Raw genomic sequence first — 6,715 nt, forward strand, 5'->3', positions numbered from 1 at the left:
GTTCCCTTGGTGGTATTTTTGAAAAGCTAAACCTAGCTAGGCTCAAACTGATTTCTAAACAGTTAAAAACCGCCTCCTAGCTCAGAGCATTTTGAAAGTTTTTCACAGTTAGACTGTGCTAGTTCACGTGTCATATAGATAACATTGTGCTCACTCCCGTGAAGTTATTTAGGAGTCTTCACTGATTGACTACACTGCATGTCTGTCGAAGGCACTTAAAAGCTGACTTATTTGCCAGCAAACCATGTTTCTGTAGCCATTACCTTCTCGCCTTTGTTTATTTTTTACATAAACTAAACCCTATTACTCAGACGGACAATTGCTCAGCCCCAACACTCAGACAATTATATTATTAGATAAGTAAAAACACCAAACTGGATTCCTGAGTGCATAAAATACCATAGATATTGCACAAGTGGTTTACTCTAGCTGAAGATATATCCCTTCTCATGATTCTAATCATATATCTTATAATTATTACATCTAGTAGTCATTCTAATGCCAACCCAATGATTATAATTATATATCTAATAATTAATCCATCCAGTAGTCATTATAATGCCAACCCAATGCAGATAATGTGACTGTAGAGAATTTGTGGACATACGGTTTGACACGTCATGGGGTTCTACTACATCTTAAAAAAGTGCCTGTGCTGTTCCGTTTTATTGAGAGTTATTGATTTAATTCAGTTACCATTTATTTGTATCCGGATATACTGTTTGATAACTGCAATGCAAGTGAAGAACGAACAAATCATAAAGAGATAAATGTAACATGGAAAAAGTTAAAGGGAGCCCAGTAGGATTTAAATAACCAATCGGGTAGAATAATTTCCCACTAGCACCACAAACAATTCTTGATATTTAGTTGTTTTAGTTTTTGTTTACCGCAAAAAAAGTAATGAATGCAATTATCAGTTTAGCTACTAAAAGGTAGAGCAGGCTTCTCTAACAATTAGCTTTATTGGCTGGAGATTAAACATACTTCAAAGGGAAATTTAACTCAAAATGTTAGTCAATTCTTGCTAAAAGAATAACACCATCTTCTAATACAAGGGGATGGTTAAATATTTTCATTCTCAAGAAGACAGCAAAAATGCTAATTTTGCTAACAAAATATAGTATTAAATTTGTATGTTTTTTTGCAGTACTGTGCTTAATTGTTGATAGTTATTGTGCATTTATAAAATAGTTGATGTTTAAATGGACATTAAACAATAAATACATTTTGGACTAGATTACCAGTGCAGCGCTATTTATCGATTGTGTGTTAACTGCGCTCAGCATTTTGTGCAGTCAGGTTTCGCACATATTACAAGTTAAAAGTAAAATGTTTTTGCTTGCACGCTATCCAGATCTACACAAAAAGCCGAAGTTAGAATATTGCGACCACGTTAACGTATTCCCCCAAAGACTTTAATGGAACGCAAAAATCTGAAATAACCTAACACCCAGCACGTAGCCCAAACCTGCATTTAACCAAAGTACTCTAACCCAACAGGAAATATGAATATTTCACATTCCAATGTTCACATAGAAGAATATGTTCTTTTTTTTTTTGGTTCAATTTATATCTATACTATATGATTATATATATATATATATATATATATACCCGGTCCAGTATGAGAGTGCAGTTCCCTTCCGTGTTTTCTATATGTCTAGGGTGATTACATATTCCTGTGCACCCTTCCCTTGTTCCCAGTTTGTTTGGATTTGAAAGCTTGCGTTGTGTGGCTGTTTTAGGGTCTCAGGTATTGGAAAGGACCTAGACGAGGTACCTGGTCTTGTCCCATTTGGCCAGATGCGGTAACTAACCTTTCCATTTTTGCTTTTAAATCTTAGCTGAGAGCTTGTGAGTGCTGGGTTTTCTTTGTGTGTTATATATATATATATATATATATATATATATATATATCTAGGAGACACGAAGCACTCACCTGAGCTTCAATATAAAGTGATTTTATTCACCCAATAGGGTAACGTTTCGGAGATATAACCTCTCCGAAACGTTACTGTATTGGGTGAATAAAATCACTTTATATTTAAGCCCCGATGAGTGCTTCCTGTCTCCTAGATATATGTTTGCCTTTTGAATGCACCCCGGGCGGTTACTAATCTGTTAATTGCGTGCAGAGCTCTTTGGACTGTTATACACAGTATCTCACAAAAGTGAGTACACCCCTCACATTTTTGTAAATATTTTATTATATCTTTTAATGTGACAACACTGAAGAAATGACACTTTGCTACAATGTAAAGTAGTGAGTGTACAACCTGTATAACAGTGTAAATTTGCTGTCCCCTCAAAATAACTCAACACACAGCCAAAAATGTCTAAACCGTTAATGTCTAAACCGTTGGCAACAAAAGTGAGTACACCACCCAAGTGGAAATGTACTAATTGGGCCCAAAGCGTCAATAATTTGTGAGGCCACCATTATTTTCCAGCACTGCCTTAACCCTCTTGGGCATGGAGCAAACCAGAGCTTCACAGGTTGCCACTGGAGTCCTCTTCCACTCCTCCATAACAACCTCACAGAGCTGGTGGATGTTAGAGACCTTGTACTCCCCCACCTTTCGTTTAAGGATGCCCCACAGATGCTAAATAGGGTTTAGGTCTGGAAACATGCTTGGCCAGTCCATCACCTTTACCCTCAGCTTCTTTAGCAAGGCAGTGGTCATCTTGAAGATGTGTTTGGGGTCATTATCATGTTGGAATACTGCCCTGCGGCCCAGTCTCCGAAGGGAGGAGATCATGCTCTGCTTCAGTATGTCACAGTACATGTTGGCATTCATGGTTCCCTCAATGAACTGTAGCTCCCCAGTGCTAGCAGCACTCAAGCAGGCCCAGACCATGACATTCCCACCACAATGCTTGACTGTAGGCAAGACACACTTGTCTTTGTACTCCTCACCTTGTTGCCCCCACACATGTTTGACACCATCTGAACCAAATAAGTTTATCTTGATCTCATCAGACCACAGGACATGGTTCCAGTAATCCATGTCCTTAGTCTGCTTGCTGTCGGCTTTCATGTGCATTATCTTTAGAAGAGGCTTCCTTCTGGGATGACAGCCATGCAGTCCAATTTTATGCAGTGTGCGGCGTATGGTCTGAACATGGACAGACTGACCCCCCCCACCCCTTCAACCTCTGCAGCAATGCTGGCAGCACTCATACGTCTATTTCCCAAAGACAACCTATGGATATGACGCTGAGCACGTGCACTCAACCTCTTTGGTAGACCATGGCGAGGCCTGTTCTGAGTGGAGCCTGTCCTGTAAAACCACTGTATGGTCTGTATGCAGCTCAGTTTCAGGGTCTTGGCAATCTTCGTATAGCCTAGGCCATCTTTAAGTAGAGAAACAATACTTTTTTTCAGATCCTCAGAGAGTTCTTTGCCATGAGGTGCCATGTTGAACTTCCAGTGACCAGTATGAGAAAGTGTGAGAGCGATAACACCAAATTTACCATACTTGCTCCCCATTCACACCTGAGACCTTGTAACATTAATGCGTCACATGACACCGGGAAAGGGAAAATGGCTAATTGGGCCCAATTTTGACATTTCCAATTAGGGGTGTAATCACTTTTGTTGCCAATGGTTTAGACATTAATGGCTGTGTGTTGAGTTATTTTGAGGGGGCAGCACATTTACACTGTTATACAGGCTGTACACTCACTACTTCACATTGTAGCAAAGTGTCATTTCTTCAGGGTTGTCGCATGAAAAGATATAATAAAATATTTACAAAAATGTGAGGGGTGTACTCACTTTTGTGAGATACTATATATATATATATATATATATATATATATATATATATATATATATATATATATATATATATATATATATATATATATATATATAATATATATATATATATATAAATATATATGAATATCTACTTATAAATACTTAGAACATATTCCCTTGTGTGAAGAACATTGGCATGTCAAATATTTACATTAAATATATAGTTAAACACTTTATTAAATATGAATATTGCATAAATACGATTCTACATGTTTTCATCTACTTAACTGCAAAAGGCTCCAATGCACTTATATATAGGTCTATATATGTGTATATATGTATTTATGTGTTTATATGTGTATATGTCTGTAAACACATAACATAATTTATGTAAGAACTTACCTGATAAATTAATTTCTTTCATATTGGCAAGAGTCCATGAGCTAGTGACATATGGGATATACAATCCTACCAGGAGGGGCAAAGTTTCCCAAACCTCAAAATGCCTATAAATACACCCCTCGCCACACCCACAATTCAGTTTAACAAATAGCCAAGCAGTGGGGTGATAAAGAAAGGAGTAGAAAGCATCAACAAAGGAAATTTGGAAATAATTGTGCTTTATACAAAAAAATCATGACCACCATAAAAAGGGTGGGCCTCATGGACTCTTGCCAATATGAAAGAAATGAATTTATCAGGTAAGTTCTTACATAAATTATGTTCTTTCATGTAATTGGCAAGAGTCCATGAGCTAGTGACATATGGGATATCAATACCCAAGATGTGGATCTCCACTCAAGAGTCACTAGAGAGGGAGGGAATAAAAATAAAAACAGCCATATTCAGCTGAAAAAATTAATCCACAACCCAAAAAAAATAAGTTTATTTTCATTTTTAAAAGAAAAAAACTTAAATCAAAAGCAGAAGAATCAAACTGAAACAGCTGCCTGAAGAACTTTTCTACCAAAAACTGCTTCCGAAGAAGCAAATACATCAAAATGGTAGAATTTAGTAAATGTATGCAAAGAGGACCAAGTTGCCGCTTTTCAAATCTGATCAACTGAAGCTTCATTCTTAAAAGCCCACGAAGTGGAGACTGATCTAGTAGAATGAGCCGTAATTCTCTGAGGCGGGGCCTTACCCGACTCCAAATAAGCTTGATGAATCAAAAGTTTCAACCTAGAAGCCAAGGAAATAGCAGAAGCCTTCTGACTTTCCTAGGACCAGAAAATAAAACAAATAGACTGGAAGTCTTCCTGAAATCTTTAGTAGCTTCCACATAATATTTCAAAGCTCTTACCACATCCAAAGAATGTAAGGATCTTTCCAAAGAATTCTTAGGATTAGGACACAAGGAAGGGACAACAATTTCTCTACTAATGTTGTTAGAATTCACAACCTTAGGTAAAAATTGAAAAGAAGTCCGCAAAACTGCCTTAGCCTGAAGAAAAATCAGAAAAGGAGACTCACAAGAAAGAGCAGATAACTCAAACTCTTCTAGCAGAAGAGATGGCCAAAAGAAACAACACTTTCCAAGAAAGTAGTTTAATGTCCAAAGAATGCATAGGTTCAAATGGAGGAGCCTGTAAAGCCTTCAGAACCAAATTAAGACTCCAAGGAGGAGAAATTGATTTAATAACAGGCTTAATACGAACTAAAGCCTGTACAAAACAGTGTATATCAGGAAGTATAGCAATCTTTCTGTGAAATAAAACAGAAAGAGCGGAGATTTGTCGTTTCAAGGAACTTGCAGACAAGCCCTTATCCAAACCATCCTGAAGAAACTGTAAAATTCTAGGAATTCTAAAAGAATGCCAGGAGAATTTATGAGAAGAACACCATGAAATGTAAGTCTTCCAAACTTTATAATAAATCTTTCTAGAGACAGATTTACGAGCTTGTAACATAGTATTAATCACTGAGTCAGAGAAACCTCTATGACTTAGTACTAAGCGTTCAATTTCCATACCTTCAAATTTAATGATTTGAGATCCTGATGCAAAAACGGACCTTGAGATAGTAGGTCTGACCGTAACGGAAGTGGCCAAGGCGGGCAACTGGACATCCGAACCAGATCCACATACCAAAACCTGTGTGGCCATGCTGGAGCCACCAGCAACACAAATGACTGTTCCATGATGATTTTGGAGATCACTCTTGGAAGGAGAACTAGAGGCGGGAAAATGTAAGCAGGATGATAACACCAAGGAAGTGTCAGCGCATCCACTGCTTCCGCCTGAACATCCCTGGACCTGGACAGGTATCTGGGAAGTTTCTTGTTTAGATGAGAGGCCATGAGATCTATCTCTGGAAGACCCCACATCTGAACAATCTGAGAAAACACATCTGGATGGAGAAACCACTCACCTGGATGTAAAGTCTGGCAGCTGAGATAATCTGCCTCCCAATTGTCTACACCTGGGATATGCACCGCAGAGATTAGACAGGAGCTGGATTCCGCCCAAACAAGTATCCGAGATACTTCTTTCATAGCTTGTGGACTGTGAGTCCCACCCTGATGATTGACATAAGCCACTCTTGTGATATTGTCTGTCTGAAAACAAATGAACGGTTCTCTCTTTAGCAGAGGCCAAAACTGAAGAGCTCTGAGAATTGCACGGAGTTCTAAAATATTTATTGGTAATCTCGCCTCTTGAGATTTCCAAACCCCTTGTGCTGTCAGAGATCCCCAAACAGCTCCCCAACCTGAAAGACTTGCATCTGTTGTGATCACAGTCCAGGTTGGCCGAACAAAAGAAGCCCCTTGAACTAAACGATGGTGATCTATCCACCATGTCAGAGAGTGTCGTACATTGGGATTCAAGGATATTAATTGTGATATCTTTGTATAATCCCTGCACCATTGATTCAGCATACAAAGCTGTAGAGGTCTCATGTGAAAACGAGCAAAGGGGATCGCGTCCGATGCAGCAGTCATGAGACCTA

The 6,715-nt window shown here is 38.4% G+C and overlaps 1 protein-coding gene across 2 annotated transcripts in view; it reads right to left on the minus strand.

Moving 5' to 3' along the window:
- Positions 1-6,715, minus strand: part of STAB2 (stabilin 2) — a 324,351-nt gene that overhangs the window by 302,760 nt on the left and 14,876 nt on the right. The gene's annotated exons all lie outside the window — the stretch shown is intronic.

The sequence above is a fragment of the Bombina bombina genome, chromosome 6 (assembly GCF_027579735.1).
Source record: "Bombina bombina isolate aBomBom1 chromosome 6, aBomBom1.pri, whole genome shotgun sequence".
NCBI classification, from domain to species: domain Eukaryota; kingdom Metazoa; phylum Chordata; class Amphibia; order Anura; family Bombinatoridae; genus Bombina; species Bombina bombina.